This window comes from Phoxinus phoxinus (assembly GCF_949152265.1).
Source record: "Phoxinus phoxinus genome assembly, chromosome: 5".
NCBI classification, from domain to species: Eukaryota; Metazoa; Chordata; class Actinopteri; order Cypriniformes; family Leuciscidae; genus Phoxinus; species Phoxinus phoxinus.
In genome coordinates, this window is record NC_136880.1 from 41,665,055 (window position 1) to 41,688,342 (window position 23,288).

At 37.7% G+C, this 23,288-nt stretch overlaps 1 long non-coding RNA gene across 1 annotated transcript in view; it reads right to left on the reverse strand.

Moving 5' to 3' along the window:
* Positions 1 to 23,288, reverse strand: part of LOC306998657 — a 59,469-nt gene that overhangs the window by 27,191 nt on the left and 8,990 nt on the right. The window contains exon 3 of the long non-coding RNA XR_013797632.1: positions 20,136 to 20,204. This is a non-coding gene — a long non-coding RNA (uncharacterized lncRNA). The remainder of the gene's footprint in view (positions 1 to 20,135; positions 20,205 to 23,288) is intronic.

Genomic DNA, 23,288 nt, shown 5'->3' on the forward strand with positions numbered 1-23,288 from the left:
ATGGGCAGATGCCAGTCGCCTATAGCGTGCTCGGGTCATCCTTTGGCCCGTTGAGAGAGAGGAAACACAGAGAGACTATTAACCATGTTGCTTTCCCATGTTCTCACCATTTCATTGAGTATAGAAGCCTGGTTAAATAAATCATAGTATATATTTATACAGTTTTTTGTGTTCATATTTCAAACTGTAGTAGATTTGCAAAACAGTTTTGTGTATTTTGATCTGATCAAATAACATACAAAGAAAATCTAGATATTGTATTCAAGCAGAAGTTGTGTAATATGCACAGTATACAGAAAAAGTTTGGGGTCGGTAAGGGTCAAATTTTTGGTTTCACTTTACATTGATATTGATGATATGGTGCAAAAGTTCATTTATTTCAGTGATTCAACTTAAAAGGTGAAACTAATATATTATATAGACTCATTACATGCAAAGTGAGATATTTCAAGCCTTTATTTGTTATAATTTTGATGATTATTCCAGCTTATGAAAACCCCAAATTCAAAATGAGAATATTGTGAAAAGGTTTTCATAAGCTGTAAGCCATAATCATCAAAATTATAACAAATAAATGCTTGAAATATCTCACTTTGCATGTAATGAGTCTATATTATATATTAGTTTCACCTTTTAAGTTGAATGTGTTTACCAAGACCAGCATTTTGACATTATTGTGTGTGTATTGTATATAAGCAATAAGCAGCGAAAACGCTACGCTTGTGTAAAGCAAGTGAGTGAGGAGAGGCGGGTTTGTGTGTCACTCGCTCTCGGAGAGAGAGAGAGAGAGAGAGAGAGAGAGAGATATTTCAGATATTTCAATATGGATATATATCGAAAAAACTATATTTTAGCCAACATATTGCACTTTATTTACATATTTGCAGTTTATTATTTCACATGCCTTTTTTATAAGACTACAATTGAAAAATGTATATAATTAAGCCGCCAAAGTGTCTACTAGTGACACACCGCTGCTGAAATACACCCGCGTTTGGCGAGTGTTACCGTCAAGCACTGTTTATGTGTGTTTAAAGGGATATCTCACCCAAAATTAACATTCTGTCATCATTTACTCACCCTTGTATTGTTCCAAACCCTTTCTTTTTTTTCCATGGAGCACAAATGAAGAAACAACATGACTTTCACAAAACAAAACACTGAGGTTGAGTAAATGATGACAGAATGTTGATTTTTGGGTGAACTATCCCTTTAAGGGCTTCATAACTAATGAAGTCAGTAGAAAAGGTGGTTTGGCTGCGAGCGCTGAGGTCATGTGGTTTAATCTTCACATTTCGGTCTGAGATAACATCACCTTGTAAGGCTACAATTCACCTTTGGCTAAGCCCCGCCCCCCTTAGTTACTGTTGCTACGTCCGTCAACTTCATCTGGGCTCTGGTTTGGTATCAACATGGCTTATGCTGTGACGGCTCTTCCTGCTGACATTTTATCAAACTTTTATAAAGCAGCAAATAAAGTGTCCGATAGAAGTAGGCAGAAGGGGCTGCAGTGTGCGTTCGAAGGCTAACGTTATATTCAAGACATAAACGCAACAACAACAAGGCATCCAAATAGAGGCAAAAGCATAACGGTCACAGTCAACAAATGACGGAGATGGAGGCTGGGACTAACAATATCAAGAGCAACACTGTTCATGCAAAGCTGGGTATTTTCACTTATATAATCGTTATTACAAAGCAAACGGACTACGCGAGTATAAAGTTGAATTTATTAGCAGTGTGTGCTAGCATATCAACAATTAGGGTAGAGACCCGAAATCATAACCTAAAACCTGTCTAACTAGTGTAACTTCACAGTAAGGTTAAAAGCAAAAATAGAGCACACAAAAGTGTGTTGTTGATCTTGAGGGGTTTCGCTGACTGAGGACGTCCACACAGTTTAATCAAAAGACGACACTTGTCAGGATTTGACTTCGGTTTTGGGAAGGGAAAAAACGGACACCACCTCCAACCTCTCTGGGAAACACGTATCTGTGTTACAAACGCCCCAGGCACAACGGTTAACCATATTTGTGATAAAACTACGACGGTAATAGCCTGCCGAGACCAAACATATGAGACGCCTGTGTTAAAGTCAATGGAGCGCTGTGACCTCTGTGGGAGCTCGTTCTTGGCTGCGCTGTGATTGGTCAATTTACATTCTAGGGCGTGGCTTAGCCAAAGGCGAATTAAGCTTTAGGAATTGACTTGTGGGGCATTTCAGAATGGTACAATTATGTGTCAGCATCTTCCTGTCATTTATGCAAGAGTAAAGCATAGCTACAGGCCCCAAAAATATCCCCGGCCGGTCTCTGTATGGGAGTGAAAGAGGATTTCTGTAATTAGCACGCGCCGCTCCGGAGACAAAAGACCTGCCGAGGGTCAGGAAGGGGAACAATCCTACAGCCGAACACATTCCAAGAAAAGCCCGGCGCGTAGGAATCATGGGTACCTACGACTCCGACAGCGTGAGTCACCGCGGCTAAAAGCGGATGATGACATAAACGCCATGTTCGGAAAATGCAATGCAATTGTCTAACCGTTCAGCTAAAAAAGGTCACGTTTTATATGTGACCCTGGATCACAAAACCAGTCACATGAAGTATGTATGGGTCAAAATGATCAATTTTTCTTTTATGCCAAAAATCATTAGGATATTAAGTGAAGATCATGTTCCATGAAGATATTTTGTACATTTCCTACCGTAAATATATAAAACATGTATTTTTGTGAGTGAATGCAGCACAATCGTGAACATAAATGCACAACTTTAAAGGAGATTTTCTCAATGTTTAGATTTTTTTGCACCTTCAGATTCAATAGTCATATCTCGACCAAATATATTAATTTCCTAACAAACTATACATCAATGGAAAACTTATTTATTCAGCTTTCAGATGATGTATACATCTAAAATTCAAAAATGTACCCATGTGACTGCTTTTGTGGTCCAGGGTCACATATATTTCATTTCATTTATTTATGTATTCTTTTTTCATGGTAATGCAACACAAAATACCACAACAACAATCCAACAGACACAACAAAAATACATTCCATGACAAGAAGAACAGGAGTAGGATGAAGAAAAAAAATCTTATAAACTGCTACCCCATTCTTATATTTAAAAAATATAAGTTATTTTCGATATAAGTCAAAATTGTATATGTGAAATATAAATATTTTGTAACATTATAAATGTCTTTACTGTCAGTTTGGACAACATTTATATTTCTATGGTGCTTGCTTGTAATAAAATGTTGGAAAGGAGCAAAAAGACACACTGATAAACATCTCCTTTTGTGTCCTACAGAAAATAATGTGCAACAAAGACATATTTTCATTTCGGGGGGGTGAACTATCCCTTTAAAACTATTCAAAACAACTAAAAACAGGTTCCTTAGCTTAACACTGAAATCTGCAGGATATTTTAATCCTGCATTTAAGTTTAGAATTGCACATTGAACTCCACATGCACATATTCCTCCGAGACTTCTGAAGTACTTCTCATCAAAAAATTATTAATACACGAGCAAACACGAGACAGAAAGAGTTCACCTTTAAATACACACGTTCAGGATGTTAGTCTTTGAGTGGGTGGCCTGATATTTAAAGGAACGCACGCTCACTTTACATCCATTTTCTCTCCTGGTGGTCGCGTCGAGGGGACGTACGGCACTGTATGTGTGCGCTTGGGAAACGCTCATTCGAGTCTTTTCCATCTCAAAGTCAGAAGGAAAGTTCCTTAAACTTTGGGTTAGCTAGATTAGAACAATCCCCCACCAACCCGTCATTAGTGGGATTCTAGTAACGCGCCACACCCCAGCGAGATGTTTCCGGCGCGCTCTAAAAATGGCCGTCTGATGATGGGGTCGGCGTAGAATAAGCGAGGGGTACCTTGTGTTTTGGTATTCAGATGTTTATTAAGCCACATGCACAGAGGAAAGTGAATCACACTCTCATGTCTGTGGCTTCGTTCAACGCCAACATTTTTACACATGCTGTAAAAAAAAAACGTCCCAGGCCACCCTCAACGCCCACACCGGGCCACAGAGATGCCCTCAATACAGATGGGAAATATGTAAATCAGTGAACCAGTGCATGTGAGATTTCAGAAAGCACAAATCTGCTTCTTAGTTGATTTCAGGAGGAAAAAAGATGCATCAAAAGTTCTATTAAAAAACACCAACTGACTTTTCTCACTAGAAAAAGCATGAATTTTCATTCTGGCTTACAATCTTGAAAGTCATAATCATGATATAATGTGCATTTTAGCGGCTACGGTCTGAAAACAATGTTGATTACCTTTATAGGTCACTATTATCTCTCTGAGTTTTCCCAGAATAAACTCCTAATTACTGCTTATTGATAGTAAGATAGTTGTGAATATGGTGCAAAAGTTCATTTATTTCAGTAATTTAACTTAAAATGTGAAACTAATATATTATATAGACTCATTACATGCAAAGTGAGATATTTCAAACCTTTAGTTGTTATAATTTTGGCTTACAGCTTATAAAAACCTTTTCACAATATTCAAATTTTGAATTTGGGGTTTTTATAAGCTGTAAGCCATAATCATCAAAATGATAACAACTAAAGGTTTGAAATATCTCACTTTGCATGTAATGAGTCTATATAATATATTAGTTTCACCTTTTGAGTTAAATTACTGAAATAAAATGAACTTTTTCACCAAATTAAAAATTTTCCAGTTCCACCTGTAAGCATTTAAGTAAATACATTAATTAAAGTGTTAACACGCTAACTAACTTAACGTTAACTAATCAAAACCATGAATTTCCATACTGGTTTACACTGGCTAGTGCTGGTTTTGATGATTGCCATGTTGCTGAATATCATAATCATGATCTGCATTTTAGTGGCTTTGGTCTGAAAATACATATTTACATTTACGATAACAATATTCATATTTTGCACTTCTCGATTAATAAGCTTTTTTGCCGCAAGGAACAAAATGAAGAGGATGTGCAACAGGTTTAATAGAGAGATTTGAAGCACAAAAAAGTATTTGAAAATCAGACAAAAAAATATTTTTGAAGTTGTAAATAAAACAAAGATTATTGGTGTATGCTTTCTACTTCAAAATATCATGTTTCATTTAGTGTGTTCCTAGCAGTCTCTATGTAATTATTTGTCCAAATTTACAAGCAATTTCTGAGTGAAAATTGTTTCAAAGGAAATCCTACCAAATTTAGTTTCAGTGTAACAGAAGACTTTCAGAAAACAGATGAGTCATGAGTTTCAGAAAAGAGTTCGATGTTTCAAAAATATTGTACACATTTCTCATCAAATTCTTCCAAGACCAAAATGCTCCAAAGCAATTTTTAGGAGAAACGAACTTGATACCTAAATAAAGTCTAATGCAAGACCAAATATCACTTTCCCCAGTGTTGCTACAGACACAAAAAGGAACAGAAATGGAGAAATAAAGATCGAATCAGAGTGAAGATGTTTCTGTTGGTGAAAATGAAAGCCTCAGCAGTTCAGATACTGTGATGACTGATCAGTGAAGCTCAGGAGCCGTTGAGGTGAGATGGAAATATCTGACAACATCAGGTGTGACCTGAAGAGCTCCAGAGCTTCCTGTTAAGCGGTCCATTTTAAATCTTAATCAAGCCTCAAGTCAGTGTATGAAACCTGTTGAGTCATCTTTCAGGCCGTGTAAGTGTGTGTGCGGTGGGCGCTGCAGCTGTTTTGCAACTTTCTCTGCCGCTTCCTCTGAGGAGCACTTCTGAAAGTACATGTATGAGTTACACGCGGCCAACGTTAAACCGCACAGCATGCCGTCGAACATCCATCCATCCATCCATCACCTACAAGCCCATTACACTCTTCTAAAGGCTTTTACAACCTGATGCCTTTTAAAGGAACAAGGAACACTCCACTTTTTTTGGAAATAGGCTAATTTTCCCTATTTCATCTCCCCTAGAGTTAAACAGTTTTACCGTTTTCGAATCCATAGAGCCGATCTCCGGGTCTGGCGTACACGGTGCGAGTTCGGACACTCGGGAGGTCGTGAGATATTGCACACGTTACGAGTCAGTTAAACTGATAATCAGCTGGTACACGGCACGACTGTCCTCCTGCACAAATTTTATCCCGAGCCGGCGGTTAAACACAGTCTCTGAGCTTTCAATGTTGCAGGCAATAGCTTCAGATAGAAAAATGACAGAAATGTGTGTGCAAATGCAGATAACAGTAGCCATTCCGTTCAACATAAAAACATGAGAGTGTGTGTGTGTGTGTGTGTGTGTGTGTGTGTGTGTGTGTGTGACAGTGTATGCGCACGCTGTGTGGTTGCTGCGGCTGAGGTATAGCCCCATCGATCTAGCCTGTGACATGGTTGTGTATGATTTGGCAATAGGGGACATGCCTATACGCTGGTGAAAATCGGGCCGACTCCCCGAATTTACGCACCGTGTACGCCCGCCCTTAGCATAGATCACTGAATCTGATTAGACCGTTAGCATCTCTCTCAAAAAAATTATCAAAGAGTTTTGATATTTTTCCAGTCCCACTTTATATTAATTGGCTTTAAGTACTATGTACTTGCATTGAAATTAACAATTTGATAAAGTGGACTTATTGTGTACATACATGTTTTTACATTGTACTTATATTTTAAAAATACCAGCATGTAATTAATTTATGTAACTACATTTGTAATTACACAGTTGACCCTTCCCTTACACTGTCCCCAACCTTATACTGACCCATACCAGCACACCTGTCCCTAACCTGACCCGTATCACACCGCAATAGCAGCAAAAGTGTTTTACAATACAACATGAACACAATAAGTACATTGTACTTATTTTTCGATGTAAGTACATAGTACTTAAAGCAACTTAATATAAAGTCGGACCATTTTTCCTATTTAAACCTAGACTCTTCTGTAGTTACATCGTGTACGTATGCCGCTTTTCCACTACACAGTACCAGCTCGCCTCGACTTGCCTTTGTTTGGTTTTCCACTGTGTAAAAGTTGTACCTGTACCTGCTTCCAGATACTTTTTTTCGTATCACCTTCGGCGAGGTTCTGAGCGAGCTGAGGCGATACTAAAACGTGACGTGAAACACGGCAGACTGCCGATTGGTCAGAGAGATTCGTCACTATTCACTGCGTCATCATTGCACGCGCCAGACGGAGTATCCTGAATAACCCCGACATTTTTAAATTGTTTGGCCAGAGATTGCGTGATATACCCATTACTAATATTATGTAAAACAGCATACACTCGATTTCTTCCATTGTCCTGTGTGTGTGGGTAGCGGGTTACCGAGTTGGGGACTATTTTCAGGCGCTGCGTAATATCATTGCGCACAGTTCCTTGATTACTACGCAGGAATGAGAGGATAGTTCCTAGCCGTATCGGCCTAGAAAATCGCATCTTTTAATTTTCTGTCGGTCTTAGTACACGATGTAACTACAGAAGAGTCAAGGTTTAAATAGGAAAAATATCTAAACTCTTTGGTCATTATTTTGAGAGAGTTGCTAACGGTCAAATCAGATTCAATTATCTATGCTAAGCTATGCTAAAGCCAGACCCGGAGATCGGCTGAATGGATTTGAAAACGGTAAAACTCAATTGTTTAACTCTAGGGAGATGAAATAGGGAAAATGAGCCTATTTCCAAAAAAAAAAGTGGAGTGTTCCTTTAAGAATCATTGCCAAGTCGAGGATCACTAGTTCTATTGCCCATTAAAGCTTAAGTAACGTGATCAAACCTCTAACAGTAAGTATTAAAAGTCCTATGCTATTTTATATTCAAGCAAGTCAACTCAAAAACAGTCCAAATGTATCTTGATGAAAAGAGGGTTCTTTGCTAAATCTACACTAAAACAAAATGCAGTGTAGTTCACAAATAATTACAAGTAACACACTGAATTCAATGCACTGAAGTGCCTTGAAACGCGCAGCATTGTTTAATGTGTTGACGTTATTTCCACTGAAACAGTAAGACAGGGCGGGGCATATCGAACAGCTCCTCCCCTTTTTTAAAACAGCCAATAGCTTTCCTTTATATCACAGCTAGAGCTGTTGAACTCAGTAAAGCCGCAGTTTCCTCCTAATCTCTAATCTGATCTCCTTCATATCGCTTTAAAATACATTATTCTGTGCAGAATTCAAATGGGTCTGATACGTTTTCTGGTCTGCAGGACTCGATCACATGATCTGTGTCGTATCATGTGTCTCTGACAGGAGCCGCGGCGGATCATGTGACACTAATGTGAAACCAGACTTCATTCGCCCCAATGGAAAGCATATTTACACTGTCTGAATAGTTCCCTATAGTGCACTTTCACCATGTAGAAAATAGTAAATGTGTGAAGAAGTGACCGATATCAGCCGGAGTTTCAGCGTCTATTTATAATGCAGGGGGCGGAGCTTCAGATTCTAGAGAGCATTTGATTGGACAGCTTATTTGAACGCTTATATCTTCTAAATGTGAATTTTATTGAAGCACACTAGCTTATAGATAACAGTAAGGCTATATTCATATTCATACTAAAAGCAAAAAAAAAAACTAACAAAAAAACATACATTTTGGTTTCACGAGGACTACATAAGTTGATCAGAACAAACAATAAACAGTCATTCTAAAGAATTAATTTATCTTAGTTAATATTGATTTCAACATACGTATAGGAATACATTGTTAAAATTAAACATTGTATCTATTCACATTTTTAATGGACCTGAATTAAGATGAAATAACAATGAACAGTTTGTTAACTAATGTTAACAAAGATGAATAAATGCTGTAGCGAATGTATTTCTCGTTGGTTAATGTATTAACTAATGGGACCTAATTAAAACCATATTTGCTTTGTCAAACATACTCAGATACTCTTTGAAAAAACACTGAAGAACCTTTATTTTTTATTTATTTTACTTTAAGCAGCTGTTGGTCATTAGTTAAATCAGTTTAAGTCACAAATGTAAACTTCACATGGATAAATATTACATCTCAGCTCATGTTATGAGTCACATGAGAAGATATTGAGGGCGTGTAAACGGTTAGTTCTCACTGTTCATCATGAACTCAAACGGACCCTGCGTCTCATTCACACACACAAAGGCCCGTTGCTCAGCCCTGTTCTTAAAAGAACATTCAACTGAAGAAAAATCACATGAAGTGCTCTGACAGGTTAAGATTATGCTTAATTTAGGTGTAAACAACAAGATACAAAGCACTCACATCTTTTGTCCTGGACAAAAGGTCCACAAAGCTGGAAAGCACTTCTTGAAAATCACAAGGACCAATCAGATTGTCCGGCCGCAATGGAGTCCGAGTGCACACGATTGTGTTGATCCATCAGCAAACGATGATTTAAGCATAGCAAATTAAACGTACTTAGTTATCCTATAAAAAAAATGGGTGAAACAAGTGGGTGAGAAAAATAATCTTGTTTTCCCTTTAAATTAAAGGCTTAGTTCACCCAAAACAGAAAACTCTGTCAGTAATGACTCTCCCTCGTGTTGTTCAACCCCGTAAGACTTTCGTTCATCTTCAGAACAAAAATTAAGATATTTTTGATTAAATCTGAGATTGGGCTGTAAACGATTAATCGCGATTAATCGAATCCAAAATAAAAGTTTGTGTTTAGATAATATATGTGTGTGTATTGTGTATAATTATTTATATATATATATATATAAATACACACACATGCATGTATATATTTGAGAAATATTTGCATTTATATAATGCATATATATTTTTATATGATTTATATTATATATAAATATAACTATTTTATATATAAATAACACATTTTTCTTAAATATATACATGCATTTGTGTGCATTTATATATACAAAATAATTATACACAACACACACAGACATATATTATGTAAACACAAACTTTTATTTTGGATTCGATTAATCGCGATTAATCGTTTACATCCCTAATCTGAGCGCTGTCTCACTCCTCCATAGGCTTCTATTGTAATTGAAACTTGCCGGCCCTGAAAGTTAGTAAAGACAATGTTTAAAATAGTCCAAGTGACTACAGCGGCTGAAGCGTAAGTTTATCAAGCGACGAGAATACTTTTTGTGCGCAAAAAAACAAACAAAAATAAGGACTTTATTCAACTATTCATTTTCTTCTGTGTGTTCCTCTGAGTGAGTACACGTAGTGTACTCACATAGGTTGTACGTCAGAACGGAGGCTCACTATTGGCCAGCATCACGTGCATCATCTCACACACATGACCAGCGTCGGCCAATAGTGAGCCTCCGTTCTGACGTACAACCGGAGCATGAGCATTATGACATCATATGTGACCTGATCCAGCAAAATGAGTCACAGTGACCCCAAATTAAAAAATTGAGATTTTGGTATTAATGGAAAGAGGAGACCATAAGCTACTTTCAAATGATACCCTAGTCAAATGATACCCTAGTCAAATGATACCCTAGTCAAATGATACCCTAGTCAAAGTCATACCTTTAATAGTTGTAAAGATATACACATTATTATGGTCGTCTGTCCTCTTTTTCCAATTGAAAACCTGAAAAAATCGATTTTAAAGTTTTTTGCCCGTTTTTTGTTGATATCTTTCAAAATCCATTGCATTTAAAGGGATAAACTATTTATTGTACAGCTTAATTTGACCACAGACATTAATATATAACACGACATTTCTCAAATTAATAATATTTCATCTTTCTGAGGAGATCTGCTAGCTTGTTTACACAGAGCACTGCGAGTCTGACAGGAGGATGGCTGGACCAATCGCGTGCCGGTCAGTCGAAACGGGGCTTCACATTGACAAATGATCAGCGTTTGTGTACATTTATCAGCTTTTTGATTGGCTCAATACAACGTGTAACAGCATATTTGGAGAGCAGAGATAGTGACGCTTCAGGGGATACCCGGGACATGCTCAGAGGTGACGAGAAAAACAATGTTCATTTCCAGCGAATTTAGTAAAACTTTGTGAACTTTAATAGTCATTTAAATACCGTTACTCAATTATCTGGACTACGAAACTTTGGGCGATTATTTTTGAATGTCTGTTCTTTGAAATTAGCAACAAAAAAAATATTTCCAAATGGCCTGATAATTGAGAGTGTTTAGACTTTTTGAGGATTCACACTGCAAGGACACATTTATATGCAAACACCATATAAAAGTGAATTTAGCATCCGATGACCACCTTTAAGACCAATAACAATTTGGTTCCACCCGATCAGATCGTATCATCCTCACACAACAGGTGCCCGATATTTCCTTCTTTTTTTCTTCTCTTTCTGACTACAAAGGTTTCAAAACTGGTCATACTAAAGAGTCTGATGTATAAATATCAGAAATATCTCACAATTAAAGATAAAAAAAAAAGCAGAGCAGCCTGAGGGAATCTTCTCCACGCTCCACGTCCTCCGGAAAGGAAAACACACGGAAGATGATAAACCTGAAAAATAAAACATGCTTGAATTTCTCCTGGAAAAAGTGAAAGTGTAAACACTGACAGACGGAGGAGTTTAAGAGGAAAGACACGTGTGTAGGAAAACTATAGCAACACACGGGAGAAACACCACACAACTGTTAATGCATGTGCCTTAGGAGGGATTTCATCATCATGTGTGTGTGTGTGTGTGTGTGTAGGCATGACGTACAGCAGATGTGTGTGGAGTCAATCCCAGAATGCATTTCAGTGGGCCGCTTTGGCTTCAACGCTTTGGCTCTCTGTTAGTTTCACATCTGACTAACAGCATAAATCTAATCCACGCTACCGCTTATTCTTGCCAACAACTGGCCATTTATGAAGAAACCGCATTAGCAGAGGTTGCTCATTACCGGGACACACCATTCGTGTCCGTCCCATTGAAAAGGTCAAAATCCGCCTGTAAACACATTAAAGTGAATGACAGATGCATCCCAGAGAGAAAAAGTCAGTCTGATTTTTACCGGATTTGGTTGGTCATAAAATGTCAGACAGATCTGCATATATCAGATTATATAAAGTTCAAAATTAAATGCTAAATTAAAAGTAAACATGCACGGCCTGATTACTTTCACGTTCTAATGACTTGTGATCAAAACACAATGCATTGAATAAAGAAAGCCATAAATCAATCTAAAAAAAAATGATTATCGTGCAAAAGTTCATTTATTTCAGTAGTTCAACATAAAAGGTGAAACTAATATATTATATAGACTCATTACATGCAAAGTGAGATATTTCAAGCCTTTATTTGTTATAATTTTGATGATTATGGCTTACAGCTTATGAAAACCTTTTCACAATATTCTAATTTTGAATTTAAGGTTTTCATAAGCTGTACGCCATAATCATCAAAATTATGACAAATAAAGGCTTGAAATATCTCACTTTGCATGTAATGAGTCTATATAATATATTAGTTTCACCTTTTAAGTTGAATTACTGAAATAAATGAACTTTTGCACCATATAATCATCCCCATATATATACTAATTGGCTTCATCACTGTCTCCTCTCCACCAGTAAGCTGGTGTGTGGTGGGTGTTCTGGCGCAATATGGCTGCCGTCGCATCATCCAGGTGGATGCTGCACATTGGTGGTGGTTGAGGAGATTCCCCCCTTCTATGTAAAGCGCTTTGAGTGTCCAGAAAAGCGCTATATAAATGTAATGAATTATTATTTATTATTATTATTATTATAATAATTTTTCCAGTTCCACCTGTATATCAACCTGGTACCTTGCACACACAGATTTGTGTCCGGGCAGAACAATTAAAGAGTTTGCCAGATGAGGAAAGTGCTTTGCAATTTTGCATGCAAGCATGCATCAGGAATCAGTGTGTGAATATGCATCAGGATTCCTGATGCATCAGGAATCAGAGTGTGAATATGCATCAGGAATCAGTGTGTGAATATGCATCAGGAATCAGTGTGTGAATATGCATCAGGAATCAGTGTGTGAATATGCATCAGGAATCAGTGTGTGAATATGCATCAGGAATCAGAGTGTGAATATGCATCAGGAATCAGTGTGTGAATATGCATCAGGAATCAGTGTGTGAATATGCATCAGGAATCAGTGTGTGAATATGCATCAGGAATCAGTGTGTGAATATGCATCAGGAATCAGTGTGTGAATATGCATCAGGAATCAGTGTGTGAGTATGCATCAGGAATCAGTGTGTGAATATGCATCAGTGAATCAGTGTGTGAATATGCATCAGGAATCAGTGTGTGAATATGCATCAGTGAATCAGTGTGTGAATATGCATCAGGAATCAGTGTGTGAATATGCATCAGGAATCAGTGTGTGAATATGCATCAGGAATCAGTGTGTGAATATGCATCAGGAATCAGTGTGTGAATATGCATCAGGAATCAGTGTGTAAGTATGCATCAGGAATCAGTGTGTGAATATGCATCAGGAATCAGTGTGTGAATATGCATCAGTGAATCAGTGTGTGAATATGCATCAGGAATCAGTGTGTGAATATGCATCAGTGAATCAGTGTGTGAATATGCATCAGGAATCAGTGTGTGAATATGCATCAGGAATCAGTGTGTGAATATGCATCAGGAATCAGTGTGTGAATATGCATCAGTGAATCAGTGTGTGAATATGCATCAGTGAATCAGTGTGTGAATATGCATCAGGAATCAGTGTGTGAATATGCATCAGGAATCAGTGTGTGAATATGCATCAGGAATCAGTGTGTGAATATGCATCAGTGAATGGACTGTGAGCCGAGTCTGATGCCGAGACCAGCCCTTTGTAAACAGATGATAAGTGAGCGGTTCAAGAAAACACTAAATGCACCATTTGCTAGAGACATTAATCTGGAAACAATTATAAGAGAAGGAAAAGCACCTATTGTGAAGTCATTGTAGTGATGCAACAATATTTCAGCAGTGTCAAATCACAGCATTGGGACAATGGCTTGTTTGTATTGAATTCCTAAGTAAATCTGGATGTAAAAAATCTGTTATTGATGTACTGTAAGTGTGTGTGTGTGTGTGTGTGTTGTATGGGCTTCCTCTCAGGGCGCTGTGTGAGCATAACCCTTCTCGCCACACAAACCGCTGCTCTACCTCAACAACAACCTCCTTCCTCCTGTTTACGCCTGTCCTCTCTTACACACTCCCATCCAGTAGAAAAACAACTAACCAACCAAACCATAAAGTTGTGATATTATAAAGCACATTATAAAGGTGCTCAACTGCTGGGTCATGACCCGATTATGAGGTCGCAGGTCTCGTGGGAAACAATGCTGAATGCAATCGTGATCATATATATATACAGAAGTCAACATTTGAAGTGGATCAAAAATTAAAGTTCATTAAAGTTATGCATGAATTTTGAACAATACCCGTTCCCGTCTTAAGACAACTTTGATGAACTTTTTTGATCCAAATGCTGACTATTGTATATACTTTTGTAGGCCAAGCCGTTTGTTCGCATCACCCTGATTGCCTTGACAAAACCCAATAGGTTTTTGCCATTGGATTAATGCACAAAATAAGCTCTGTGACTGACCAAAAAAAATAAAAGTATGATTCTTACATACTATCTTAAATCTCAACATAACTTTTATGAATTTTGAAGCCTAAAACCAATCGGCAGAGGTAAATTTTGCCCTGTTCAGTAAATCTGGGTCATAATGTCCAGACAACCTCTTCATTCAGACACTTGTTAGCAACCACTTTTTTAAAGACAAGCAAATGCGTTTAAAAAAATAATCACAAGGGGAATTACTGAGGAATTTTATGTTGATAAATAAACCGTGACGTGACAAACCGTGAGCTTATGTTCAACTTATTTTAGGCGATTAACCAAAACCTATTGACTTCAAACTTCAGTTTTGGCCTTCAGAAATATTGTGCATAGTTTAGGTCAGCATCTTTTTTAATGGGAGGCGAAACACATTCCACATCTTTAACTGTTGATGTCAAAGAGTGTGTGTGTCACATGGACAGGTTGCAGTCAGATCAGTGAAGCACATGAGAACTGAAAGACTGGGGGGGGGGTTCCCCTAAACAGAGCAGTTCATTCATGCACATAAAATATAAAACACCAGAAATGCAGAATCCTGGTGAATACTGAAGTGGTCTGATGTTAATAAATAGGAACAGAGCATAATAAAAGGAAACTTACATTATGACACAAGATTATGAATGCAATTTATGAACAATAAGATGAGGGAAATAAATTCAAAATGTTTATTTTGATAGGCAACTTTAGACATATACTAACTATAAGTAACTTTGCAAGCACATATTCTACTAACACAAACCTAACACTCTACTAACACTGAGAGTTAATGGACATGTAGTTGCATAGTTAGTAGAATGTCTAAAGTTGACTATCAAAATAAGGGTACAAAGTTTTGTTCTATCGCCCTTTCTCCTGCAATCTGGTCCATGCTAATATGGAGCAAAATTTTGAAAATGCATTTTAGGAGTGACCCCTGAGGGCCCTCGGGTGAAACACAGACACACTGAAGCTCATATAGAAATGAAAGGTGACAGAGGCATTCACTGATTCATGCATTTGTAAGCAGTCACCATGGATCAGTGTTCACCCAAAAATGAAAGTTCTGCATTGTTTACTCAACCTTGTGTGATTCCAAAAATCATATTCGCATTTCATATTATCCTTTTAGGGCGTTTTTTTGTCCTTGCTTGACAGCATCGGGTCACTATAAACAGTGTTTGGCTGTGTAAGTTTATAACTTTTATAATGCATGGGAAAAAAATAACAGCACACAGATTTAAAACAACATGCGGGCCTCTTTATTTTTGGGGGAAACTATTCTTGATGGATGCAATTCATAACATTCACAGCATGCATTTCATAACCTTGTACTCTAGTTATATCCGATCATATCAAATGCACATGATCAACTTTAGCTTGAAATGTTATGAAGAGCAGCTACGCTAATTATTCTCCATTTGCTTTGCTTTTTCTACCTCGGGAAACGTGCATTTTCTATGAAGCTTGAAATTATATGATAATAATAATACATTTTATTTATAGGCGCCTTACATGACACTCAAGGACACCTTACAAACACAATAAAACAGTCAATAGTAATCAAATACTCATTGTTAAAACCTTGGAGACCATTATTAAACTATATAAAAATATATATATATGTATTGTAAAAGGTGCTATACAAATAAATGTGGAATTTATTTTAAATGTAAGTGCCAATAAAGCATGCACAAGAGCATTACTGCAGATTTCGGGGAGACACATGACTCATGTGATGCATGACTCATAATGAAATCAGCGAATATGAACGTGTGTTTTACGGGAGTTTTCCCCCTTTTGAGCGTTTGATTTGAAGCAGATGAACGGCTCAGGTTTGAACAGGAAATGGTTAAGGTATGAAACTATACAGCAAAACCCCCCATCCTTTCTTCTGATGCTATTCTCAGAGTCTAATGACAATGCAAACTAACAACTGAATTGACATTACCAGAATTACTACAGCGGGTACAAACGTTCAGCGTACCATCCGGTTCTTCACATTCAAACCTTAGTGTATTTCATTCAAAAACGGAAAATAAGTCTCTTATGCTCATCGAGGCTGCATTTATTTGATCAAAAAATATAGTAAAAGAAATGCGAAATATTATTAGAGTTTAAAATAACTGTTCTCTATGTGCATATATTGTAAAATGTAATTTATTCCTGTGATCAAAGCATCATTACTCCAGTCTTCAGTGTCACATGATCCTTCAGAAATCATTCTAATATGATGATTTGATGCTCAAGAAACATTTCTGATTGCTATCAATGATAAAAAATAGTTTTCAAAGATTAAATAGCAAGGCTAAATTGATCAAAAGTGACATTTATAATGTTACAAAAGATTCCATTTACAATAAATGCTGTTCTTTAGAACTTTCTGTGCACAAAATGTATCACTTTTTCCATGAAAATATGAAGTGATTTTAAAGGCATCTCAATGGTGATTCCTCTTTCTTACGGGTCACAGGTACAGCTGCTCTGTAACTGGAGGGGACACATCGCTCAGTTTAAGTTAGGGATCAGACGCTCTTATCCGTTGATTGCACAAAGACGGACAAAATCGCACCCTAAGCTGGAAGAAGTTGTCCAGACCTGCACTCTCACTCCACTTACACAACAACAACAAAAGAGATGCTTAATGCGGGCGAGTGCCAGGTGCTTGAGACACACTCTCACCCCGGACCGGGGTCACGCTTTAGCAGCCATTGACAGCTCCTCTGATTAGCAGACAAGCCTGGAGGTGATGAGAGGTCAGATAGAGAGAGAGAGAAGGAGATGGACAGTCAAGGTGAAGGAGGACAGAGGTTATAACACGACCTCCTCGAGGCCATATGTCCTTCTCAGACTGACCAATAGCCTGCTTGACCTTTCACCTCAGGTTCACGCTGTCTCTTTCACCACAAAACCACTCCATCAGAATGTCGAGGAATCAACATTCTAGAGTGGATGCATTCTTTTTCCCAAGGCGGGACGTTGCCAGGCAACCAGTGTTACGTTGTACAACACACACAGATATTGGATGACGACATCACTATTGAGAGGACAGGAGAGGGATTGGTCAATCAGAACAGAAGAGGTTACGTCAGACACGCCCGCTCACAGTGAGTGTTAATGGAAATAATAATAGTGTATTTAATCATAATTTGAGCAACGTAATATGCAATGTATTCATATCAAAATATGACATTAAATTAAGTACAAAACTGCAACGATAGATAGAAGGATACAATGATCGATTAAACGATGGATGGATGGATAGATAGATGGATTAATGGAGGGATGGAATGAGAGAACAATGGATGGATGAATGAATAGATCATGGATGGATGAATGGATGGATGGATAGATCATGGATGGAATGACGGAACCATTGATAGATAGATAGATAGATAGATGGATAGATGGATAGATGGATAGATGGATAGATGGATAGATAGATAGATAGATAGATAGATAGATAGATAGATAGATAGATAGATTTTTTTTGTTTACAAAAAAGGTTCCATTTTTGAACAATCTTTGAGCCATAATATTTTCCCTCCAGTGAAGGAAATTCGAACCCACTCTGTGACAGCAGGATCAACACCCGTCACTCAATCACTTCAGCTCAAGCGTTCCCAAACCCCGAGCAGCTGCACGAGAGCAAATCAACATAATCCTCAGTCCGATCCGTGTTCAGCACAGGCCAAACCTGCACATGTGATGCACAGTGACAGAGTCGACTCCTACAACTATGCACACACTGTTTCATGGTGCGCTTGAAATGCAATACATCTTAATTACCTGGTTGCGAGCCCTTTGGGTGCCTTTGAGACGCTGTCATGTCTCTCTCTCTCCTTCGGTTATGCTCAACGGCTATTATAGTCAGACTTTTGTGAGAAAAGACAGTTCTGAAAATACCACTAGGCAATTATAGTATTACCCAAAAGCTCATGAAACATGTCAGAAATGTATGTTTGGACAGGCTTTGAAGTCGGCCTATGTTTTCTTTTCTTGTGCTTCAAAATAGCTGAGTGTACCTAAATCAATCTATTCTCAAACTAAAAATCTTCATAATCGAGAAAAAAACGTAAAAAAAAAACTCCCACCCGCCTTCGGCAGTTGTATGTTTTATATCTTTTTTTTGACAGTTGCATACAGTAACCGCCCAACTACCCTCCTATGTGTTTCCCTACATTTGCAAGATGATTCATAGTTTCTATATATAAAAAACAAAAGCGATGCGATCTCTTAAAACAACCTTGTTTTTAAAATAATCTCACTATGTGCACTAAGTTTAAAACGTCGTAATTAGTGCTGAGGTTTGCTTCACATTCAGTACACACCTTGCAGAGGGTTTTGCCAACTTAAGAAAAGAAAAATGCATTGAAAACTAAACAATGCACCAGGTTAAGTCCACCATTAACCCTAAGGAACTTTTCCAATTCTGAACTGCACTGACTCATTCATTCTAGTTCACTCAGATGATTCATTTAAACGAACTGACTCTGGAGTTCACTCTATTCTCAGTTGTATAAATTATGGCGTATTCTAGTTGTTTAAGTTGTATTTTGTGCATAAGCATAATGCTGTCTCCATAATAAAGGTCATTAATTAATGAAAAGTTGATTTTGAGAGATTATATCATCAGATAATGATTAAAACATATTGTATCAAGCACAAAACGAAGCTTCATTCTAGCTAGAAGACATTGAAGCTACTCACTGTTAGTAAGACACTAAAAATGTCAGTACAGACTCACTATTAAGGCAGTTTGACTGTAACTGAACTACTTTAAATTACAAGCAGCTTGTAGACTTGATTTTGAAAGTTGTGACCGCATTCGGAAGCACGTTTTCTGACCGCATAAACAGTGATTTAATGGAAATGGCTCTTGAGCTTGACGTTAAAGAGTTGTTAAGGCGTTATTGCAGCTCTTGTTGGATTATTCAGTGCTGGGTGTGTCGACTGAAAGCGACCGAAGCCACAACCAGCACCAGTTTCCTGTTGGTGTGAACCCAAAGCTACGCTTCCTATCGTTACCTGCACTAATCATGAAAGTGAAAAACTACATCAAGAGATGCGATCGCAAACCACACGACCACATGACCAATGAGAAACACAGCTTTGATGGAAGCGCTCGCGTCGGCGCCTGTCGAGAGCCGATATCGCGCGCTCACACCTATACGTTCATCTCCGGATCTCCGTTAAATTCAGCGACTTTACAACTGCTCTGTGGCCATCGTTACAGCCAAGCCCAAACGTCGTGATTAGTCATTAGGGGGTTACACCCTGAAACAGGTTCACAAATTCACTCATGACTGTTGAACTGTTTAACAGCTGACCTAACACGCACTTCTACCTCTCATGATTCTCAACCTGGATGGATGTTCAGCACTAGTACGGGCCTGTTGGTACTGTATGAATAACACCATCATCAATATGATGGTCATTGGGACGTGTCAACTCTATGTGAACTCCCAAAGATGCCGCGTTTTACTTGCACTGAGAACCGGGAGGATTGTTTCCCATGATTCCTAACTGATTAAGATTAAATTAAGATGAGTCACTTGACCTACAACGTAGGAAAGTTAGATGTGATATAGTCCATCTCCTCTACTGAACGTTCGTCTGCACTAACCTGCTGAAAATTGTAGTTGCTCTTCAGTTATGTCTCATTGAAGTATCAACCTCGCCTCAGATGTTTCTCCTACAAATAAAGACAGACCCAAATGAGTCAATAGTCATCCTCCAGTAAGAGTGTAAAGCTATAACATCATAAAACTGTGTAAAAAGATCAAACATATTAACTATGCATGATCTAACTGTATTTCCACAACATTTATTAAATCTGTGTTAATGTCTTAATAAAAACACAATTGTTTATTGTTTGTTCATTTTAGTTCAAAGTGCAGTAAGAGTGTAGAGCTATAACATCTGTGTAAACTGTGTAAAAACTATACTAAACTATTAAATAACAAATATAATAGTAACTTTATTGCCCAAAGCGCTTTACATGTAACCAAAAACCATAAAACATAACAAATGTTTAAAACAAAATTATAAAACATTTATCAAGCCTAGCAGATGAAAGCGTGACTACACACTGCTAGACTCTTACACACAACTGTATAATGAGATCAGTGTAGAGAGAAATAAAACTAAATAAAACTAAGCTATAACTACAATGTACAATACCCTTAACTAAAAGATTTTTTAAAAGTTTTTAAAAAGGTCAAACTAGCATGAACTAACTGTGTGAGCATTATATTTCTTCAACATTTATTAAATCTCTGTAAATGCCAGTTAATAAAAAGACAATTGTTTATTGTTTGTTCATTTTAGTATTTAACTATTGTTAACAAATACAAGGTTGGATTTTTACAAAAATAAGTGTGGCAGAGCGATGGATGGATGGATGGATGGATGGATGGATGGATGGATAGATAGATGGATAGATAGATACATGGATAGATAGATAGATAGATAGATAGATAGATAGATAGATAGATAGATAGATAGATAGATAGATAGATAGATAGATAGATAGATAGATAGATGGATGGATGGATGGATGGATGGATGGATGGATGGATGGATGGATGGATGGATGGATGGATGGATGGATGGAGGGATGGATGGATGGATGGATGGATGGATGGATGGATAGATAGATAGATAGATGGATAGATGGATAGATGGATAGATAGATAGATAGATAGATAGATAGATAGATGGATAGATGGATAGATGGATGGATGGATGGATGGATGGATGGATGGATGGATGGATGGATACATGGATAGATGGATAGATAGATAGATAGATAGATAGATAGATAGATAGATAGATAGATAGATAGAGATGGAAAGATGGATGGATAGATGGATAGATAGATAGATAGATAGATAGATAGATAGATAGATAGATAGATAGATAGATAGATAGATAGATAGATAGATAGATAGATAGATAGAGATGGAAAGATGGATGGATAGATGGATAGATAGACAGATAGACAGTAACCAGCATGCATATTTCTACTGGTCATTCCGGTATGCAGCGTATTAAAGACGAAACATCCTTTGAATGATACATACCACTGCATTTGAAGAGTCACATGAACCGGTTCAAGCCGGTTTGCCTCTATCAGCATTTTTAACCAGATGCTTCCCACTTTTCCAGTCGGTAGCTCTTGACCCGCATGACCTTAATGACGGAGTCCACCGCGTGCTCAGGAAACTGTCTGAAGCGCAAACGGCCCCGAGGGATTCATAATGATTGATAACGGAGGAAAAGCGCAACAGAGAAACAAGGCAGGTGTCAAACCTTTGGCCTTTCTGTTACGCAATCATCGAAAGTGCAACATGTGCTCAGGTGGACAGCAGATAACCACGGATCATCTCCGCTAACAGAACCAGGAAGAACAGAAGATACCTGGAATCAGGAATCTGCCTAAGTTTAGGGAGTGTTAGAAAATATTCCAGGACTGCCGTGTGTTTGAATCACAGGAACGAATGATTATGTGTAATTTCCTGAAGAAACAGAAGAAGAGTCATGGCAGCTTGCTTAAGAGGATGATATAATGACAGTAGCTTCGGCAGTTCAAGGTCAAAAGGTCATGAACCTCTTGAGAAGATTTGTATACAGTGAAATACATAAAACAAACACAACATCCTCTAACCTCAAGTATAATCAATAGTAAAACTGATGCATATTAAATTATAATATGGTGCAAAAGTTCATTTATTTCAGTAATTCAACTTAAAGGTGAAACTAATATATTATATAGACTCATTACATGCAAAGTGAGATATTTCAAGCCTTTATTTGTTATAATTTTGATGATTATGGCGTACAGCTTATGAAAACCCCAAATTCAAAATTAGAATATTGTTCCATAATCATCAAAATTATAACAAATAAAGGCTTGAAATATCTCACTTTGCATATAATGAGTCTATATAATATATTAGTTTCACCTTTTAAGTTGAATTACTGAACTTTTGCACCATATTCTCATTTTTCCAGTTTCACCTGTATATAGCGCTTGATATTGAAATAAGATCCATATGTGCAAAGGAATGTTTAAGAATGTATTTTGGGTGTTTATACAGTGAAACTTGTCTTCCCCATTGGGGTTTCTATAGGTAGATACTGACGGAGTGTGTAGATGTCTGTGGTTAGCTGCTAAAGGATGTAGTAAGAGCGTCTGAGCTTGAATGAAGAGACTGTGCGGGTTGTTCTGTGTAAGTGTGTGATGTTTATTCAGCTGCCGGAGTTTGCTGGAGCTGCAGGAATGTCCAAATGCACTTGCTTCTGTGTCTTTAGGTATCGGAGAAGAAACACAGACACACGCGTGTTTGATTCATCGACGACTGCTGTCCGAATGACCGTCTGACATATTCTAGGGTTGCAGGAAAACCTCCTTGTTTAAACAATTAAACAATATTAAAGACTTGTTAATATTTCAATGCATGATTTTTAAAGTCAACATGAAACTATTTGCAATTTTAATTTTGTCATGTAGCGATGGATGGATGGACGGACGGATGGATGGAACAACAGATGGACTGATGGATGGATGGATGGATCGATGGATGGATGGATGGAACAACAGATGGACAGAGGGGTGGATGGATGGATGGATGGATGGATGGATGAATGGATGGATGGATGGATGGATGATAGAACAACGGATGGATGGATGGAACAATGGATGGATGGATGGATGGAACAACAGATGGATGGATGGATGGAACAACAGATGGATGGATGGATGGATGGAACAACA